Source organism: Cebus imitator, unplaced genomic scaffold (assembly GCF_001604975.1).
Source record: "Cebus imitator isolate Cc_AM_T3 unplaced genomic scaffold, Cebus_imitator-1.0 Scaffold51, whole genome shotgun sequence".
Taxonomy (NCBI): Eukaryota; Metazoa; Chordata; class Mammalia; order Primates; family Cebidae; genus Cebus; species Cebus imitator.
In genome coordinates this window covers 4,899,828-4,922,847 of record NW_016107366.1, presented here as the reverse complement: position 1 = coordinate 4,922,847, position 23,020 = coordinate 4,899,828, and the positions used below count along the sequence as shown (strand labels likewise).

General features: G+C 37.9%; 1 protein-coding gene across 1 annotated transcript in view; it reads left to right on the top strand.

Moving 5' to 3' along the window:
* The window catches only part of PLPPR1 (phospholipid phosphatase related 1), a 301,713-nt gene that overhangs the window by 162,918 nt on the left and 115,775 nt on the right, over window positions 1–23,020 (top strand). The gene's annotated exons all lie outside the window — the stretch shown is intronic.

The following is a 23,020-nucleotide window of genomic DNA, read 5'->3' as shown; positions in this document are numbered from 1 at the left end:
CTGTGGCACACAGACCACCTGCTTTGGAGTGATTGGAGTTCTTGTTAAAATTCTGAACCTCGCCACTGATTTTAATCAGAATGGGAGGAAAGTAGAGATTTGCATTTTATAAGTTTTTAGGTCATTCCAGTAAAGATTCAGAACTAAATGAATAAAGAACCTCATTTTGAGAAGGTATACCAATAGAGTGTGGGAGATGCTCATTTTCTCATGATCTATCCCCAGGGGCCTTGCAAACAGTTCTGGAACAGATAGGATTCTCTGTCCTCTGGCTGAGGCTGTTCTCCAGCTGTAAGAACATGCTAGGTCAACGAATAGAGTAGACTATAATTGCAGGGGAATTAGCACTCCCAAGAGCAACCCTCAACCAAAGAAATAGGGGTAATGGTAGGTAAATAATCCAGCTTCCTCATTCCTCAGTGTGACAATTCCACAGGTAGTTTGATGTAGTCTTTGAGAGGGTACCTGGGATCACTTCACAAATAAGCTGCTTACACCCACATCACTGTCTCAAAGTTCACTTCATAGGAAACCCAATAAGGCAAAGAATACATACAGAGTAGAAAAACTTTATTCTGACAAAACTAGGTGATAAGATTTGAAGGATAGAGGGCTAAAACAATTTTTAAAGAGATTTGAAGTAAATCTGAGAGCTGTGTGATCCAGGGTACTTATTACTTAATAGAAATTAAGTCAAGTTAGACAATTTCATTATGTATTTTTCATGTTGCGTGCCATTATTTCTGCGTGGGTCCCCATCCTTCTGTGAAATTTAATGTGTTCCACATCCTTCCCAAGCAATGCATTTTAATCATTTGATATTAAACCCTGCAACTTTTCCTTGAGAATATCTTCAGATTTTCTGGAGATAAATATTTTGTATACATTGCATGGAATTTAGATAACTTAAAAATCATTAATTTTCTTTTGATAGTAGATAAAATAATCTCAGAAAAAAGTGAAGACTTTTTTCCCCTGGAAGTACATGTTATTAGATCCAATTTCTTAATCTGTTTGTGCTGCTATTTAAAAAAATAGGATCCTGAGTAAATTATTTAAAGAAAGAAAGTATTTTTCATGGCTCTAGAGACTAGAAAGTCCAAGATCAAAGAGCCAGCAAAGTATTTTTCACGGTTCTGGAGTCTGGAAAGTTCAAGATCAAGCCTGTCTGGAAAGGGCTGCGACCTCTGGAGGGGACAAACACCATGTCCTCACATGACAGGAAGAAGCTCTGGAGTAAGAGAGCATGGTAGTTTAGGGAAAGTTTGGATTTGAGTGTCTGACAAAACTATCTGTATGACCTTCAGCAGGTTACTGACCATCTCGGAGTTTCAGTTTTCTAAACTATGAAAAGCTAATAATAATACCTGCTTTACAAAGCTGTTTTGAGAGTTAAATAGAGCTTTTAAGGTGCCTAGAACCTGGCAGACTACATGCTCAGTAATCATTGGCTCAAAAGATAGTCCAGCTAAAGCCAACATGAAAAAGCCAGCCTTGTATCAGCACAGGGGTGCCCTTCAGGTTTCTTATCACATAGTTTTATTCAGCTTGTTCTATTATATCATTTTATTTAGTAAATCATCTTGGGCTGAGGAATAATTATTTATAGGATTCTGTGTGGTCAACGCCTGTGATCTACAAACACGTGATTGATTTTGGCATGATCCCTAGCTCAGATGAAAGCTCAAAGGGCTGGCTTGTCAACCTAATGACATACACAGAGTTTATTCAATTTGTTTGCTTCCCGCAGAAATTAGTATACTTTGACAGAACTGAATGAAAAGAAAAAAACAGATAGTTTTGACACTCTTCAAACACAAGATGCAAAATAGGGAATTAATCGGGTCCAACCAGTTTGGAGGTTTATGTGCCCACTCTTGCCGCTAAAATACAAGTCTTAGTTGCATGAAATTTTTCCCTTTGGATTGGTCATGCAAACTTGCGTTGTATAAGCAATAACAAATTCTCTGACACGTATTTCCAAGGAAAAATTAAGACCTTCATTGGTTGTTTAATGGGCATAATGTGACTGCTTAGACTATTTGCGAATTTCATGCTATGGAGAATTTCATGCTGAGTTCTTATTGGCAAATTCTACTGTTCATTGTGAGAATCCCTTATTTGTGAAAATGTTTTTTATTGCATACATCCCTTATCCTCCCAAAACATTTTGTCTTCTCTTGTGTTACCTGTATGGTTGCATATGTAGGAGTCTAATCATCCCTCCCTGCCCTCAACCTTTTGAGGGCTAGGGTAATATCATTTCCATCTTTATATCCCTCAAGGCTTGCTATTGAACAGTTTTGTGCACAAACTATATGCTTGTTTTAGATTGGATTCTTCCAGAAGCCAACCCTAAAATGAGGATTTGAATGCAAGTAGTTTATCTGGGTGGTAATCCCAGAAAGTACTACAGAGAGCATGGAAATGGAAATGAAATGAAGCTAATACAGGACGCATTAAAGAGCAGGCTCTCATTGTGGAGAAATGGGGCTCTGGGCATGCTGGAGACTTCTAGGAGGCTGCCAGAATATGCCTCAAAGTTCTCCCAACTGAGGGTAAGGAAGCTGGAATATTTTTCATATGGTAGCTACATTGTTGTTTGAGGTTTATTCCCAGAGGCATTGAATCCTGGGCACTTTGGGTAGCCTTGCATACAGTCAGTGTAGTTCTGAATCTCAGAAAACCCTCAGGCACAGATTCACTCTTGTAAGAAAAAGGTGAGCACCAAGGGACTAGGGCAGGGCACTAGCCGCCTCTGCAGTAATGCTCGATAAACCCCTATTGCACAGAATTGAATGGAAGTTGCCAAGAGTTATGAGAAATGTCAAATAACCCCAAGACCTCAAATCATTGATTTTTTACAAACCTCCTGCAGATACATGTTTTAAACGGTATAAACTCTGTCAGTACTGAATGCTTTGGGAGCAGTGCCTTCTCTAAAAGCAACAAGGCAGTTTTTCTTAGAACACAGTATTCTATTACACTATAGGTATGTCTCATATACCCAGGCTATGTTACAAATGGGGCATTAAAAGTATTAGACTGGTGCAAAAGTCATTGCTGTTTCTGCCATTACTTTTATAGCATACTTTTTATACTTTTTAAACCAAGCTATATGGGATTTCAGCAGAGACCCTAGGGGAAAAAACAAAACAAAACAAAAAAGGTTTCATGATCCTTTTGAAACAGTGCTGAGCCAGGGAATTCGGATTCTAATCTTCATTCTTGCGTAAACTTGTAGCCATGTGGCCTCGGAGAAATCACTTTGAACCTTCTAGACTTCATTTTGCTCATCTGTAAAATGTACATATTGGACACTAAGGTTTCTTCCAGATTCAAGCATAATGATCCTATGAAATAAGGCAATGTGACTTATAAAAGTTATGTGGATCTAGTAGAAATTGGGAGAAAAAATGGACATACATATGTGCAAATACATATACTTCTGTAATATGTGTATAGATGTGTATATTTTTATTTTAAAAATTAATTTTTACTCTAAAACTTAAAAAACAAATTTTATGGCATTCAGAATGTGATTTTCAAATTTTTTTTCTCTTTTTTCCTGAAAGCAAATATTTTCTACCACTTAGACATGAGAATGTGTTTTCCATGTGGGATCAGAATAGGGAAAGGAATTTGAGAAAGAGTTATATCCTTGGTTTTCTTATTACTGGCCTGATTAAGTGGTCTGTAAATATAAGTATCCATGGAAACTCTGTGTGGATACACTAAGACTGCTTCCCCTGCAATGCAAGTTTCTCTTAATTTCCCATTAGTCATCAGAAGCTCAGCAGGATTATACCAGTATAAAAGGATTCCCTATTGTTTAGTGTTGCGAGAGAGAGAGAGAGAGAGAGAGAGAGAGAGAGAGAGAGAGAGGAAAAGAAAGAAAAGAAAAAGAAAGAAAGAAAGAAAGAGATAAAGAAAGAAAGAAAGAAAGAAAGAAAGAAAGAAACCTTGCAGTTTGTTTGCTGATTGTAACCTAGTGTAATTGGAAGATTTTATCCTATTTGTTCTCAAGAAGTAGAGTGGCTTGTAAGGGGTAGTACCAACCAGCTCAAGCCCATTGGAGATTTCTAGACTCACCTGCCCCAACCTCTGTTTCTAGAGGACTTTATGTCACACCATGAATAAGGGAAATCAGGAGTTTCAAGATAAGGATGAAAATCATATTGTACTAGAGATGCCAACAAAAGGCACTTAACATCCTAGATCAGCACTAAACCCAATCATCCCTGGCTTTCGCCTTCCCACCTGGGTGCTCTCCACCTGAATGCCTAGGCTTTGCTGATGTTTGGGTGAAGATGCTGAGTATGATTAGCTCTGGTTTTAAGTTCCAGCCAGCCATGTTGATGAGTATTCTGCATTTTATGGCATTCAGTATGTGATTTGCAATTTTTTTTTCTCTTTTTTCCTGAAAGCAAATATTCTCTACCATTTAGAAACATCTGAATCTGGTCTTTGAGAGGTGAAATTGCATAAAGAAATTGCATAAAAATTCTCAATATATGGAAATGGTAGTTTCCATACATTGAGAAACATATATTGTTTCCATATATTGAGAAAGCAAAGCCACAGCCAGGCTTTTCTTAAAGGGCTAGGCTACTGTGTGCACTTCCCTGGAGACCAGCCCTACTCCAAACTGGGTCTTGAGGGCCCTGGAAGTACTGAATGGGTTTCTAAGCTTCTCTACCACCACTAAGGTGTTGATATTTTCTTACAGGGCTAATATGAATGAGATGCCAAAAGATCTTCAGGTCAAATTCAACTTTCGACTTTTTAAGAACTGAGAACATTTAGGTATATGAGATGCTCACCCCAGTCCACTCTAGTCTACTACAAATTAAAATGATTAAGACTCAATTTTATTAGGGTCCCAAAAAGAAGTTTAGGTTCTCTCTTTGGAGGGAAGGTTTGTGTATTCATTGAGGGAGGAGAGAAGTGTGGTAACCAATTCATTCTATAGTTGCATGTGAATTTTATTTTTGTAGCCTTTAAGGTTCTCATATCTCAAAGTTTTAAGTCCCTATTAGAAGAAAGAATGGAGTCATTACTGCTCACAAAATCCTTATGTATCTGTTAGGGGGCTTAATAAGATCAATGCATGTTTTATTTCTTTTAGCAGGTTATCTTCTTCTATCTTGAAGGTATCAGAGCAGTGCTTTTAAAACTTAAATATGCATGAGAATCACTAGAAGAGTTAAAAATATAGATTCCTGATTCTCCTCTCAAAGACTAGATTCACGAAAAGTGGTTGATTAGAAATTTACATTTTAAATAATTGCCCCACATGATGCTAAATGCAGTTGGCAGGTGGATCTTATTTTCTGAACAAAACTATTTTAGAGACGCTCATATGATAAATGTTTCTGAAAAATCTCTTTACCGAGAAGAGGCCTCGTCAATGCCAGGAATTGGATGTTTCTAAGAAGACATAAATCATGAATAAGTAATGCTTTGCTATCTACAGGAAAGTAAACAGTAGGTGTGAGATGTTCATCTGAAGTCATTGTTGTTATTTGGGGGCATTTATGTATTTAAACATTTTGTTTTGTATGTTCACCTTTTTTGCTGTTTATAAAGTTCATATTGACAAATTCCCTTTAGGTATGGCAAATATAACCATGTAACAGCTCTGTCATGTCACAGACTAGCCTGTGACCTTAAAACTGTTCCATCAGAGATTTTATGTAACAAACATTCATTAAATACATACTTATTGAAACTTTTCTTTGTATTCAGCCCTATGCCAGCCACTGAAGTGATACCATATTTGAACTCTCCTGTAAATGGTCTATGAGTGACCTGTACCTATAGGCTTGTGTAAATATCACAGGCTCAGACAAACATGAGCTTTACTAAAGCAAAGAGGTGCTGCTTGCTTAGTTTTAGTCAGCTACCATAATCTTTCTTATAACTGGGAGGAAGAACATGCTCTGTATCTCCTCAGAGAGAATATCAACTGATGGTGGGAAGAGAGTGTGCCCACAAATTATACCATCACATTTCCCCAAAGATTCTGGCAAATGGGAGAATTGTTAAAGCCTTAGTGAATGTGCAGGATTAGGGGAACTAGCCCATTTCTCAAAAAGCATGGGATTGAAAAGATTTTAAAACTATTGACCTGTAATGATTTCTGGAGATATTTTTAAACTGACTTTGTAAATACAGCAATTGTTTGAAAAATATGTGAATGTTTGAATCCATACTCAGGACAGGAAGATATTCAGGACCGAGTCTTGTTACACACACACACACACTCACACACACACACACACGACTTCCAAGTTCATACTCTCAACCTGATGGTTAACTTTCTGGAAGTTCACCTTTGAGTAAGGACTGCAGGACGACATCTGAAGATGTATAGTAAAATGCCTACTGTTCTGATCTATTAACCTGAGACTCCATTTGTTCTATTCTGCAGCCTGAGCTTTCTCCCAGAGTCTGAGCACTCTGCTTGCTATTTAGGTGTCTTTTCTGTTCTGTGCTTTTGAGTTGTGGGCACATTGTCCAAGCCTCTCTTGCTCCACAGCAAGGTGGCAGAGGTGGGGATGGAGGACAGAATTGGTTTAAACTTGGCTCATTTACCAGCAGAGTCTCTTCTTGAAAAGCGTTGGAAATGAAAATTGATTCAGCTCCCAACTGCAACACCTAGCAAGGTTTTCCTGCTCATCTGTAGACACTGTTGAGTGTCTGTCTATATGTGAGCTAATTATATTTTCCCTGTAACTACTACCTATATCTGAAAGTACTCATTCCTCCAGGACTCAGAGCTTCTTCAAGGAACCACCAGGGCTAAAGAGATTTCAAGCATCACCAGGGCCTTCACATCCTTTGTAATGGCATACAGTGGACCACTAGAGCAACCCCTCCATTGACAAGCCGGGACTTAGAGTGAATATAATCCCGTGACACTTAAATTCTTCCAAAAAGGGACATCATCTACCCCTTTCCACCCTAGGTTGGGAATATAAACATGCAATAAGTACTAAGATATTTTTCCTCTGATTTGCATTACCCTGATTATTTTCCAGATTGTACTTTTTATAATATATAATTCTTAATTTTTTTATTTGCCTACTTTTTTATTGTGTGTGTGTCTATCTTTCATAGACTGTAAGCTCCATGTCAAATTACTCTAAATATTGGCTCAGGGAATGAGTAGATAAACCTTTAAAGAAAAATTTAAATATTCAAATCTTTTCTTTGCCCTCACTTATCCCCCTTTAAAAAATGAAGGAAAATGAGACAGTAAAGGAGCTAGAAGCATTAGACCAGACTACCTGCAGAACTATTACTGCCCTCTATTCTTTAGTTGTACCTAAGCTGGAAGAATTAAGCAAAGCTGTCTTCAAACTCTTTATTCCTTGGTTCAGTTTTTCTCAAAGCCCAAATGGGGATTGGCAGTCTTCGTGCTCTGAGCAATTGGGTATTCTTTTTTCTTGGAGCCAGATGCATTTTTTAGAAAGTCATTCCAGGGGCCTGAGATGAAGTGTGAGTGTGAGAAGTAAGCTGGCTAGGGAGGCTAGAACCTAAGCTCCTTCCCCTAAGTCAGCTCCCCTTATGAGGCTGTATGATACTGGGTCACTCCCATTCACCATGGATAACAAACCCATCGCTAATGGACTGTATCTCAGCATATGAAGTAGTCAAAGACAATTCCTGATAGAACCATTATCTACCTGTGTGGTCCTTCAGGAATTAGAGGAAGAAGAATTCTGTGCCTCTGAGAGATTCTGAAAAAAGAGTGCTTTTGCGGGGACTGGGGGATAGAGTATATATCCAGAAGGAAATTATAACCAGGTAAACAAGACCAGAGGAGGACTTCCAAGAGCCTAAGGAAAGGTCTTAAATGAAAAGTTAGAGGTCCTGTTCTACCTACAAACATATTACATTCAGGTCACACAGTGTTTATCAGGAAGTTCGAGTTCTGATGCTTCTTGCAAAATTGAAAGATCTGGTAACAGTAGGATCACATCCCAGAGAGCAACAATGTCCTGAAGCTGGGTTGCAGCTTCCCCTTTAAATGGAGCATAAACTTTTTTGGTTAACCAAGTCCCATTGCTACCTATTACCTTATATCCTCCCCAATTTTACTCATTTATATTGCTTCCAGTAGGCTGTGAGAATAGCTTGAGGATTTTTAAAGGGACAGTGTGGAAGTGAGTGCACAGTCACTGTTTGCCTAACTCCGTTGGATAGAACCAAAGGCTCTGAGAAGGTGTGGCTGTCACATAGTGATTAAAAGTCATCCAGAGATGCACATGGAGAATGTCTCTTGAAACTGAGCATTTGTCAGTGATGGAGAATTTCCTGGTAAATTTTTCACTCCCTGGTGATTGTTTCCTTGTTAGCATCCTTGGCTTTGCATTTTTGTCAATCTATGCTGATGTCTCTGTAAACACCCTTACCTCTTTTGGACATTACAGCTATTCTTTAATCTTTATGCCTCAACCTTTATTTGTTCCAAATGGCTAAGTAGCTCTCTACTGGAAAATTTGCTTAGTCTCAGCAAATGTGCCTGTTATTAGTTCAGATTAGTTTTGTCAAATCACTGAATATAATATCCTTGGGGCAGAATAAATTAATACATTTGTAAAGGTAATTCCACTAAGGTTTGTTTTTTTTTTTCCCACAGCAGTCAGAAAATGAAATAGAACATTTATACTGGAGCCTTTGGAGTGGTTTTCTAAAAGACCTACAAAAATTCTAATTCATTGTAATTTGGTACCTTTCACATTTAGAAAGACAGATCACGCTGGCCTCTTCCACCTTCTTTAGTGGTTCCCACCGTCAGCCAGGCTAAGAGGAAAACAGGACCTAACTTGGGCGTGCCATTTAGTCTGTCTGTGCCTTGATTTCCTCATTCACTTGCTGTAAATTATTGAAAGCACATGGAGAATATTGGGCAAGAAAAGAGGCCTACCCTCAGCTCAGAAGCTAATAAACTAAAATAATTCACAAAACAAAAAAGAATTGTTTTTCTGAAAGTCGGGTCCGAGACCAGTAGCATCATCATTACCTTGGAATTGTTTAGAAAAGCAAAATCTCAACACCCAGTTCAAACCTAATGAATCAGAAAGTCTGCGGAGTAGGGCCCAGTAGTTCGTATTTTAACAAGCCTTCCAGGTGATTATAACACACCTAAATATTTGAGAATGTGTGTGTTCTGTGTTCCATTTACAGAAACCATACTCAGTTTTTCCACAAAGCTTCCTCTGAAATGAAATGAATAAACTAAGCATGAGTTCTGTAGATTCAAAGAGGTGGGCTTTTTCCTCTGTGAATTTTTCCTGTCTGGCAGATATGTGTGCTGTGTGGATAACTCAACATAGTTATGTTATAGACAGGACCAGCCTTAATTGTGGAATGGATGAAACATCTTTGTTCCTTATCACTCCCTTTAGGGTTGTTTCTTGGATTTCTTAGCTCCTTCAGTCCATCAGCACCTCCACAGCCCAACAATCGGTGCTTCTTCCCTTTATACAACCCCCTTTTCATTGTTTATTCATTAGAAGGTAAGATCAACCAATTCACAATGAGGGACTGATGTTTGTTTTAAACCATGAAGATGAGTAGCGTAAAACCTGCAACACAGTTTGAGAAATTGACACTGCATTTTTCTTGCTAGCCAAAGCATTTGATTTCCACATCAAATCAATGTCAAGGATTCTGACCATTTCAGGTTTGTTCATTTTTCAGCTACTGAGGTAGCCACTCTAAGGAATTACTGCAAGTGTGGATAATTTTTTTAGCGAGAAGTTTTAAAAATAGCACATCAGCTATGTTCTGGGTCACAGCCTCGCTGATCTAATAATTTGCTCTGTCTTCAAGATTGACATTGATTCCTGTAGACAGTTTGATTGTGCAGTGACTGTTAACCCAGGTATGAGCCCAGGAACAATGTTGTCTTAGATGTGAAAAATGAGCCATACTTCCTGGAAGTATATGGATTACTTTCATAACATTGTAAGTTTCTTTCAGATGTAGCATCATTTTTAGAATTATAAAACCAAATATTATGTACATTTTCTATGTCCTGATAACTGCTTTAAGTTATGATCATCAACCATGTTTTGCTAACACTACAAATGGTGGCCGGTGCTGCAATACAATATACAATGGCATTCTGTCATAAACAAAAGTGCCTCTGATTTAGGGGTATATGAATTGCATATACTTTGCAGAAATTAATGTAGCCCCTGTTACTTCCTTAGAACACTGCAGAGAGACCATCTGGTATATGATACAAGAAATGGGGCACCTGTCAATCCTTAATCCAGGGGGCTCAGGGGTTCCCTGGATTCTGTGGTGCTTTGTATGGGAAGTAAGCAGTGGTTAAAGAACAGACTGGGAAGACAAGCCTGTGCCTCGTCATTTCCACCCACTCTCCTGAGTCCTCTGTAGGAGGCACTTGACTTTTCTTTTTCTCATTCTTTATGACAGACTATAAGAGGAATCGTAGTCTCCAATCAATTTTTCTTCAAAATTCGGCTTTGAACATATGAGTATCATGGATTTAACACATTTATGTTGATAATTTTGTTTGTAAAAATGGAGAGGCATTTAAAATCTAGAATTTAGAATGATGGTTTCCATCATTCTCAGCAAACTGACACAAGAACGGAAAACCAGACACCGCATGTTCTCACTCTTAAGTGGGTATTGAACAGTGAGAACACATGGACACAAGGAGGGGAACATCACACACTGGGGTCTGTTGAGGGCTGAGGGGCTAGGGGAACGATAGCAGGGGGTGGGGAGGTTAGGGAGGGATAACATTAGGAGAAATACCTAATACAGGTAACGGGGGGATGGAGGCAGCAAACTACCATGACGTGTATAACTATGTAACAATCCTGCAAGATCTGCACAGGTACCCCAGAACTTAAAGTATAATTTTAAAAAATCTGGAATTTAGAAGAATGCGATCTACTGCGTTATCTTTAGCATGGAAGTTAGGTATCATTCCATTTATAATTGTAATTGTATTTAATGTTATATTCATCCTATTATTATAATTATGGTTTTATTGCTCCTGGTTAATTTCAGAATTAAGATGTTGATACTGAAAATAATATTTAGAAAAGATAGGACTGGGGGTCTCACAAGGGGTCACCTACTCAGTCAGAAATAAGAATCATTAAGATTATAAGAAAAAAAGAAAGGCAGCCCTGCCACCCAGGAGCTGTCCTAGTACTGTCAACTGGGCCTTGTGTTCTCCTGTGAACGCAAGCAATTTCATACACATCATCATCAAACAAGGCCATTCTGTGATCATGATGGATCAAGACAAAAACATGACTACTCTGAATTCACATCTGAAAACAGACGAAACATTGTCGAAATCACAGAATACCAAACTTTTTTTTTTCTTATCTGAGTGACCGAGGTATCTGAGACCACACAGTTACCCTTGGGATGCGTTATCCCTTGCTGCAACAAGCAAACAAAACTTGTTGAACTATAGGGGTATTCTGAGTGGTCTTTGGCCAGAAAATATTCTATAAATGGGCTAATTACTCAGTTGTGTCCATTTGAATTCTACTAGTTAGGCCTACCTCCTTAACACGAGGCCTGGCTTGTTCTTAGAGCAACTCTGTCCCTCTCTGTGATTTCAGTTCTTCTGGGAGATTTATTATTAATGTGCTCATACGATGAAAAGATTTTAGTCCTTTGGACAGAAAGAATAACTTTCTTCTTAGAATCCAAACTAAAAATGGATCTTTCATTTATAAATGATAATAGCTAACAGCTAATACTATGTATCAGACACCGTGTTAAGTATTTTACATAAGTTAACTTATTTTGATCGTTACAACAAGCCTATGAAATATGGACATTATTATTACCTCCACTTTACATATGAGAAAACAAATATAGAGGGGTGAATTAAATCGGCCAAGATTATACAGCTAACGGTGAAGGCAGGGCTCAAATTCAGGTTGTTCTAACACCACATCCTTTGCTTTTTTTTTTTTTTGAGACAGACTCTCTGTCACCCAGCCTAGAGTGCAGTTGTGCCATCTCGTCTCACTGCAACCTCTGCTTCCTGGGCTCAAGTGATTCCACTGCCTCAGCTTCCCTAGTAGCTGGGATTACAGGCATGTGCCACCATGCCCAGCCAATTTTTGTATTTTTAGTAGAGACCTGGGTTTCACCCTGTTGGCCTGGCTGGTTTTAAACTCCTGACCTCAAGTTATCTGCCTGCCTTGGCTTCCCAAAGTTATGGAATTACAAGCATGAGCCACGATGCCTGGCCACATCCTTTGCTCTTAACTCACATTCCATTGCTTTTGAGATGCTTTCTCTATTCTCTGAAATCTGATAGTAGTAAATCAAAATGCCAACTATATACAGGGTAACATACATAATTCCAGAAGATCATAATAGTAATTGTCAAATGGCTACATATTACAATAAATGTAATTTCCAACATCATTCTTCTTAGTACAACAGTTAATGAGGCCAGTGATCAAACTCTTGAGAGGACAATGTACTGTCGTCAGTATATAACTATAGGTTCCAGATTATATAAACAGGTATTGGCAGATGTATGTGTCCCTCTGAGTTATCAAGGATCATTGTATAACTATATAGGAAGTTGTCTTCTTTGAATATGATGGACATATCTATATTGAAAAGAATGAGAGATATCTATAATATGAGCATTGAGTACAAGTGTATTATAATGTTGTCAGTTGTAACGCATTTCCTGTGTAATTCTGTTCCTTCCTGGTAAGAGCTTGGTGCGTATTTATATCTAGAAGTGCTATTCAGTTTGCCCTAGGGTATTTTATTTCTTTTATGCCAGTCATTCTCATTCTTCACTGTTCCCTGCCCATTGTAGTCATAAATATTTTACATAAATTAACTTGTTTTAGTCCTTGTAACAAGCCTAGGAAGTGAATTCTATTATTACCTTCACTTTACAGATGAGGACACTGAAATGCAGAGAGGTGAATTAAACTGTCCAAGATTATTACAGCTAATGGTGAAGCTAGGGTTCAAATTCATAGTGGTTTTATTCCCATCTCATAGGCTACTTGATCATCCCTTTAATGCAAACTTACCACTCTTCTACAGTCTGTCAGAATTTTTATAATAGTTTAGCCATTTTTATACCTCTTCAACCCTTTAAACATTTGATCCATGTTAGTGACTAAATCAAGAGCTTATTTGAATATCCCAAAATGCATAAAATAGTTTGAGTAAGCAACCAGAAAGAAATATAATGCTCACAAATACTTTTTAAAAGCACTATATTAAATTCAAAATAAGGAATCTGTTTAAGTCTTATGTTATGTGGAAATTCTAAGGTTAATAACAAAACAGTAAAAGTGCAGAAGCATATACAATTTATAAATAGGCATTACGTTTCTGTCACTTTTCAGTGTCAACTTTATAAATTAAAATGTATGGTTTCAACATGGTTACTATGTGCTTTCATGTTGATTATCTGGAGCAATCATGGGAAAACCTATGACCACCTAAGCCTTTAGGGTATATCTTAGCATTTTGTTTATAGGATACTCTTTATCAATTCTACTATATACCATTTGGGTTGCAGTTTATTTTTATGATCCTTCCATTACTCCATATTGCCAATCAGATTCTAAAGCTGATGTTTGGTACCTACAAGGAAAATACACTGTGAAAAAGCAGAGGAAACTTAGTTTACTCATAAACACCTCTAATGCAAATGTATCATTGTCTCAATATTATTCACATAAGGTTAAATACTGAAAGGAATAAAGGTTATAATTGAATTTAATTATTTCTTTCATCAGTATCTCATAATGCAAACTTCTATGACTCCTTATATTCATAGAAAGAACCAGAAATGTGGGTCAGATTACAGAGAAGTGTTTGCCTACAGTTTCGATCTCTGAAAAGAATGTGCAATTCAGTCACTCTTGACTGCTCTGTAAGGCCTCCAAAAATATCTGTATAAAGAGATGGATGAGATGACAAGACGGATCCTGGTAATAAAAAGGGGACTTAGGGATTGCTATCACCGAAGGACTGAAAGACTAAGGATTAGGTCAGAAATATTTTTGTTCAAGTCCATTCAAGAATCAATCACATTATGCTGCAGGAATTCTGGGGGAAATTACAATTCGACCTGCTACAGAGGTACTTTTTAACCCTGATGGCTTGTGACTAGCTCCTTATACTCCAGTAACCTTGAGTACATCATGGCACTGCCAACATATTCTAACCTAGCTAGTACATATCCAGCACTTTGCCATGTAACATTAATTTTTAGAGGTTTATTATACATGTGATAGGTGTGTAGATATGTACACATGCACATACACATATACACACATGTGAATGTACTGTGTAATAAAATCAAAAGGCCAGTAGTATTTTAAGACAAAAATCGGGCTTAATTTTTCATGCAGAAAGTCATTAAAAGTTGTTATTTTTGACTTAAATGATAAATATTCCAAAGAACATTTTGCTTAATTTAGAAATATTTCATACTTCTAATTCTATCAGCATTATTCATCAAATTGGTTTGGAAGTCCAACCCTATGCTCTAAAAACTAAATAAAAGTAAACATTGGAAAGAATCTACAAACTATATTACTTTGTAGCTTGAAAAGCTAAAGGAGGGGCCAGGCACAGTGGATCATGCCTGTAATCACAGCACTTGTGGAGGCCAAGGCAGGTGGATCACTCACCTTCAGGAGTTCTAGATCAGCCTGGCCAATGTGGTGAAACCTCGTCTCTACTAGAAATACAAAAATTAGCGGGGCATGTGGTAGCCATTTGTAATCCCAGCTACACAGGAGACTGAGGCAGGAGAATCACTTGAACCTGGGAGGCAGAAGTTGCAATCAGCCGAGATCATGCCACTGTACTCCAGCCTGGGGAACAGAGTAAGACTCCATCAAATCAAAACAAAACAAAGCAAACAAAAAATCCATTTTCTGTCTTTGGGTGGGTTTTACAAAAACAGTCAGTTTTAGTCTTATGAAGGCACCTATTTCTTCATATTAAGGGATGATATTTTGAATTACTCTGGGAATCATGATGATGAATTTTCATATTAGCTGCCTTTTGGCTCATCCTTCCCTTCCCACCCTCTTGTAACCATAATTCTACTCTCTATATCCATGAGTTCATTTTTTATTTTTTACCTCTCACATAGGAATGAGAACATGTGATATTTATCTTTCGGTGCCTGGTTTATTTCATTTCACAAAATGTCCTCCAGTTCCATCCATATTGGTGAAAATCATAGAATTTTATTTTTATGGCTGAATAATATACCATGGTGTATATGTATCACATTCCCTTTGTCCATTCATCTGCTGATGGACACTTAGGTTGCTTCCAAATCTTAGCTATGTTGAATAATGCTGCAGTAAACATGGGAGTGTGGTTATCTCTTTGATACACTGATTTTCCTTCCTTTTGGATATGCATCAGCAGTGGGATTGCGGGATCATATGATAGTTCCAATTTTAGTTTTTTGAGGAACCTCCATACTGTTCTCTGTAGTGGTTGTACGAATTTACAATCCCACCAACAGTGTGTGAAGGTTCCCTTTTCTCTACATCCTCACTAGTAGTGGTTATTGCCTGTCATCATTTCCTTGCCAGCGTTGATTTTGCCTATTTTTTGGCTAAAAGCCACTTTAACTGATGGGAGATGTATCTTATTGGAGTTTTAATTTGCATTTATTTGATGATTACTGATGTTGAACACTTTTAAAATGTACCTGTTGGCCATTTGTATGTTGTCTTTTGAGAAATGTCTATTCAGATCTTTTGCCCATTTTGACTGGATTATTTGTTGTTTGTTTCCTTTATCCTATTGAGTTGTTTGAACACCTTAGATAGACTGGTTATTTGCACTTCATCAGACAGGTACTATGTAAATACTTTCTCCCATTCCGAGTGTTGGCTGTTCATTTTGCTGATTGATTCCTTTGCTATTCAGAAGCTTTTTAGATTAATGTGATCCCATTTGACAGAGCTGTTTGAAAATTCATTTACAAAATGAATTTTACAAAAGCAAATAAATATTTTGAAAAGAAACAGAAATTAGGAAGAGTATCTGCCCTTAATGGCATTTAAGGTATTTACATCAGCAAATAAAATACAAAGCTAAAGTAGGATTTGTCAACATCAGCACCATTGATAATTGGAGCCAGAAAATTTTTTATTGTGGGTGCTGTCCTGTGTGCTGCAGCATGTTCAGTGGCATCCGTGGCCTCTACTCCACTCATCAGATGCCTGTAGCACTTTCTCCTTCAGTTGTGATGACCAAAAATGTCCCCTTAGGAGCAAAATTACTCCTGGTTGAGAACCACTGAGCTAAAGAACAAAAAATAAAATCAGAAATTAATGAAATATATTGAAAAGCTCAAAAATTGACCAGTTATATATAAGAAATTCATTTATGGTAAGATAAGTATTACTAAGCAATGAATAAGGAAAATATTTACAATTGGAATTGTGATTCTCAATTTTAAAACAGATTAACATATAACCCATATTTAATACTATACATTAAAGTAAATGTTATGAATAAAATTAAATATATGAAGTGATATTATTAAACAACCAGAAGAGAATAGATTCGACTGTCTGATCTTTGGGGTAGTAATCAATAAAATAAATTAAAAAAAAAAAAATTTAAAAAAAAAAAAAAAAAAAAAAAAACACTGCCCTGCTTTAAAAAAAAAAACAGTGTTTTGACATGAATGTCATAACTAAAAAGGGAAATTATAGACAAGATATTTTAACCTGTTATAACAGATTTAGGATTAAATATATATACCAAGGGTCAGCAAACATTTTTGGTAAATGAGCAAATGATAATGTTTTAGGCTTTGTGGGCAAGGACAGTTTCATGGACTTGTGACCTGCAAATGGTTGAAACTTCTGTTTTCACTGTCTTAACATTCTCAAAAGTTGTTTAACAAGGGGTTCCACATGCTCAATTTTTACTAGACCCTGTAAATTACTGGACCCACAGGTAGAAGTAGACTCTGGACCCTGTAAGTTGATGGGACCCACAGGTAGAAGTGACTATACAATTTCAATATTATTATTTGGCCCTTTACAATCTCTATGGAAACTATTAAATTCTGTTGTTGTAGTATACAACGGGAGCCATACATAATACATAAATGAATGAGTGTGGAAATATTCCAATAAAATTGTATCTATAACAACAGGCAGTAGACCAGGTTTGGCCCATAAGCCATAGTTTATTGATTCTTTGTCTATATGATATAGAAGTTTTATAGAAATTGAAAACCATATATTAATGAATTGTCTAACCTCAGTAATTCTTAAACAATTACCTATTAACAGAAAACGGCCATTGAAATAATATAGACTTAAAATAATAAATTTCTATGTTAATAAAATCATGGTAAACCTAGTATCTCAAGAAATGTTCACTCCAAGCATAATTTTGGAAAACATTTGAAGAACACATTTGAAGAATTAGATATATACTTTTAAAAGACACTTACCCTTTGATTCAGTAACTTCACTCCTAGGAATTTATCTCAAGAAATAAATCAAAAGTAGAAAATGCTACATACATGAAAATATTCACTAGTTTTTTTAAAAAAAGATGAAAAACTGAAAACCATATAAATATCATATAACACAAGTATGCCCAATTCAAGTATGATCTATCAGTTTTTTGGAAGAATATACTATTCTTGATAGTATATCACGAATATACTATCAATGTGGATCAAAAATGATCCACATTGGGAATACCAGATAGCAACATGGAAAGTGTTTTTAGTATTCTATTAACTGGAAAGAATAGGCAATAACATCTGTCAATGCTGTATTTGCAAAAATGTAAAAACTATTATGTGCATAATGATAAGTACCAGAAGAAACCAGAGACGAAAGAATCAGAATACAGTCTCTGAGTTCCAGCTCTGGCACCAGTCTAGTTCTCAGCTGGATGTGTGGCTCTGCCTTGTTTGACACCGCTTGGCATGACCCTGAGCGAGGTACTTGACCTCTCTATGACTCAGTTTCCTTGTCTACAAAATAGATGTAGATAACATTTTAATCCCTATCTCATAAGGATGTGACCCTTAAATGAAAAAATATATAGGGCATAGTGCAGTGCTTTGCCCATAGTAAGCTTTCAAATGTTAGCTATTATTGTTATTGTTAAGATTTTTATTAGCAGAGAATGGGAAATTAAAAGTTTATTTCATTTTTAGTTCAGCTGTTTGCATGTTATTTGTGCAGTTAAAGAAACTTCTGACAGCTGTCTTTTAAAATGTAATGATTAAGACTACAGCAATCTCAGCAGGTAGCAAACTAAAACCATTAAAACATGGATAATAAAAAGACTATTATAAAGATTTCACCCGTAGAAATGAGAAAAGAATTACTGAAATGCTTTCAAATAAGTGGCTAAGGAAAGTCACGGAGACAATTAAAATGAGCACAGGGAAAAAGGTAATGAGCGGTGATAATTCAAGCTGCCACCAGATACATGTACACATGCACACTCACACACATCTATATGTCCTTTAGGGAAATTGACTAAGTCAGCAGAGGAACAGAAAAAAAGATAGTTATTAGACTGGTCATGTCATGAACACACTCCTCCATCCAGCTTCTCCCCTACTGGGAAAGGGGAAGAGAAGTCACAGCATCAGCATTAATGTCACGGAAGCTTTGCTGTTCAAGCTTGCCCTTGCCTTTCCCTTGTCCTCACCTCTCACTGAAGGTGGATGGGGCTCCCAGACACTGTAGATGGATGGTCTGTGGGGGTTGGCAGTTGGGTTACTTCAAGCAATTCTGTCCCATGTCTAGGAGGTGGGTACCTGACACTGAATTCACTCCAGCCACCCGGTGCGTGAGAAAAGAAGCATTTAATGCTGAAATCTGAAATATTCTGCAACTTCATGACAATTATCCATGCTACAAAGGGCCAGATTATGATTTTGTTGTTCTCTGTTATATCTAGGAATATCTGTTAGACTGAACTAGGTGGTGTTCTATTTCCTCACCATGGCAGAATTTGCAAATTCTCTTGGCACAGAGATGTTTAGGTGTATTTTTTAGTATAAAACGGTGTAATCCCTACAGGAAGTCAGTAGCTCGTTAATGACACTAAGATGTTTTACTTCTCGTGGTATGAAGTTCTCAACATTTTGACCGTGCTGCACCTCACAATACTTAAAGATGCAGGGAGCATGTGTTCTGAGATTGTGTCTTGCTCCATACCCACCTGAACAGTATTTATCCTCTTTTTGCTATGCTGCAATCGGCTCTAATTGAGTGATCGAGCTCACACTTTCTAGGGCTCCATAATCTATACATTACCTCAGCTGGGCTTTTATAACCTTCATTTACTCTGAAATTCACAGGTAGAACTCTCATAGCCTTGGCAGAGAGTCAGGGAATCCCTCTGTTTTGTCCCTTATTGTTACCGTCTTATGTGCTTGCTCACTGTGCCAATGTCCTTTTTTCATTTCCCTGTAGTGTTTTGGCAGAAACAATGGACGCCTCAATTTGATCACTTCACTGACATCAGTAGATGTGTCCTCTAGATCTGGGTTTCTTAACTTTGCCATTAGTGATGTTTGGGGCTAGATAATTCTTGGTTATGTGTGGTTGCAGGGGAAAGGGGTGCTGCGTTGTACATCGTAGGATGTAAACAGCATCCTTGGCCCCGATCCACTAAATGCCTTGAACTGGAACAACCCAAAATGCCTCCAGACATTGCCAAATGTCCACTGAGGGGCAAAATGGCTTCAATTGAGAACCACTCTTCTAGATGATACTTCTATATTACCTTCTAACCACTTTTATGTTAAAAATGTCATTTGAGCACAGTGGTTTACATGTATTCCTCATTATTCATCACCTCAACTATAAAAGGATACGATTAAACCTTTTCTTTCAGATGAGGAGATTGAGGTCCTGCCAAGTGATACACAGTTAATAAGCAGCAATATCAGGAAAACTTATTTCAAACTGATTGCTTTATATAATCTAATAGTCCAGATGGATACAGGCTTCAGAAAAGGCTTGATCCAGCAGTACAAAGACATTAAATGTGAACTTTATCCCCTCATACTCCTCTCACCTAATTTAATTTCTTAACTGCCTTTCTTTATCTTCATGTTTCACACCATGGCCTAGCAGCTCTAGACTTTCCCCTTATGGTAGTAGTTCATGTCATACAGCTTCACAATACCCCATCCAAAAAGAAGACACTTTTGTGGTAGCTCTACAGAAAGTTAACTCTGTTTCCTCTTACGCTTCAGAAAATATTTCATTGGTTCTCACTGAGTTATATGCCCATCTCTGAACCAATAGTTGCAGCTAGAAGGTTGAATATGTTGTTGGCTTTAGCCAATGAACGGTCTACCCTAGAGCAATGGATAGGGTTAATCCCCCTCAAACTATGTACCCAAGGTGAGAAGTGGTTTTTCAAGGGATGTTAGAAGTATAATCCCAGAAGATGAAGACATGGATGCTGGGTTGGGGACAAATAACATGCTTCTACCCCGATTTTGTTAACATTCCTCCTACACTTGATCATTTTCGTTATTTAACACTACCCTCTCCCTGTTCTATTTTTGCAACTTTACCATAGCCCTGTTTTCTTTTTTTCCTATCTTTCCATAAGTTACTGGGGTACAGGTGTATTAGGTTGCATGAGTAAGTTATTTCGTGGTCATCTGTAAGATCCTGGTGCACCATCATCTGAGCAGTATGTGCTGCACCATATTTGTCTTTTATCCCTTGCCCCTCTCCCACTCTTCTCCCCAAGTCCCCAAAGTCCATTGTGTCATTCTTATCATAGGCCTGTTTTCTTTGGTTGACATTGCTGGAAACTCCTTGAGATAAGTGTTCAGGGACACCCCATTAGTCAGGAAAGAACAGTATGGTGGACCCAGATCCATGGGTCCCACCCTGCTCTTTGGTGAGGCTTTCCCAGCTGGCTCCTATGGAATGGCTTGAACCTCTGGCTCACAGGGACTCCTTGAAGGGCAGAGCCAGACTGAACCCCCTGCAAGTAACACAGCACTTCATTCTTCCAGGGGAAAAGAAAGGAACTTACCTTTTTTGAGCGCTTACTGCATGCCACACCAGTCACATACACCATGTTCTTTCCTACAACCTCCCTGAGGTAAGTATTGCTATCCCACTTTACAAATGAGCAAATGGAAGCTCAGAGAGGTGAAATAACTTTCCCCAAATTATACCACCTGCAGGAAACAGTACACAGATTCACACTGATGACTGCTTCACTCTGAAGCCTGTGCTTTTGTCTCCAAAAGTGAACATCTTAGAAGAATATACATTTACAAAGAATATACATTTGCTAAGAATCGGTTACTTATCAGGCAATGTGCTCAACACTGCTTGAATAAGACAGAACACAAAGCCTTTTCCCTTTTCCCAAGGATTAAATGAATGGAAGAAGGAAAGAAAATAGGAAAGAGAAAACCCCTGTGTAATGGAGGGATCCTTAGCCATTCTAGTAGTAAAGAAACCATGTAGAAAATCAGCATCAACGTATAACAACAGCATCTGTAGCAATGGTAAAACAATTTCTTCACCAGGAGTGTAATGCGTGACTTCTTTAGGTAATGACACCAAGTCCTCAGAGAAATTAGCAGCAGCTGGGGCAGCCCTGCAGCAACTTGGTAATTGAAGTAACACCCGGGAAACTGGGCAAGCCAGCACTATGTACACGGTCCCATTATAAGGTGACTCAGCTCTCCCCTCAGGTTGGTGTGTCCTAGGGGAATTCCTGTTAGGCGATGTGCCAATACACACCAGCATGGTTTTTGCTAAAAGGCAAATGCTGCAGTCTACCATTTTTCCATCATGTCTCAGAGAATATGGGCAATTGTATGTGATTTGGCTTGTTCTACAGCTAGTTTAGAGCAGGAGCCCTCAAATTGGGTTCTGCAGAGGTCTAGCCTTCTGAGAGAGAGCCTTAAAGATGGTATGAGGTGGGGCCAGGAGGGAGCCTGTGTGCTTTTTCTTCACTGCTTCTCCTGGGGTATCTCCGCTTCAGTATGTTTCTAATACTGGAGTTCTATGTCAGATTGTGTCTGTGAAGTACATTTTACACTAACAAAGGTTTAAAAGCCATATTCCTAGAAGGAAGCACATATCTGCCTCTGAAATGCCTAAGTTATTCTGAGAATGACAGATCCCAAAACAATATGGAAATCAACTGCTGTGGAGGACACCAGCTGTTGGTGGCAAGTCTCTCCTGAGTTTGCATAGGAACAATAGTTTGTTGATATACAATAGTGTGGGCCACAACATTAAAAAAACAGAATTTCAAGAATTTGTTTGAGATGATTCATCATAAAGTGACCCCACCCCATGATATTAGATCCTTTCATTTATTTACCCACAGCCAACAGGACCTATAGTGATATATTCTAAGTAAAGCACCAGGACTTTAAGTGTTTGGGTTTTCTATTCCAACTGGTGACATTCAAAGGAGGCTACAGACTACCTCTCTCCCAACCTACCACCTAAGAGTGTGAAGAAATGCATTTAAGACATGGACTGGGGCCAGGTGCAGTGGCTCACATGGGTAATCCCTGTGCTGTGGGAGACTGAGGTGGGAAGATTATTTGAGGCCAGGAGTTTGAGAGTAACCTGGGCAACAAAGTGAGACCCCATCTCTACAAAAAAAAATTAAGAAAAAATTTTAGCTGGGCACCATGAGATGAACCTGTAGTGCCAGCTGCTTGGGAGGGTGAAGTGGGAGGATTGCTTGTGCTCAGGAGTTTGAGCTTTCAGTGAGCTATGATGGCACCACTGCACTCCAGCCTGGGTGACAGAGTAAGACCCTATTTCAAAAAAAAAAAAAAAAAAAAAAGACATGGGGAAATTATGCTATATTTTGAGATAACTTGAGTTCTCCTGAGAAGTAATGAAATGGCATTTGTGTAAAATCAAACAACTGATCACTTTACTTCTGTCAATTTAAAGAAAATGATGTATGAATATTGATATGGTTG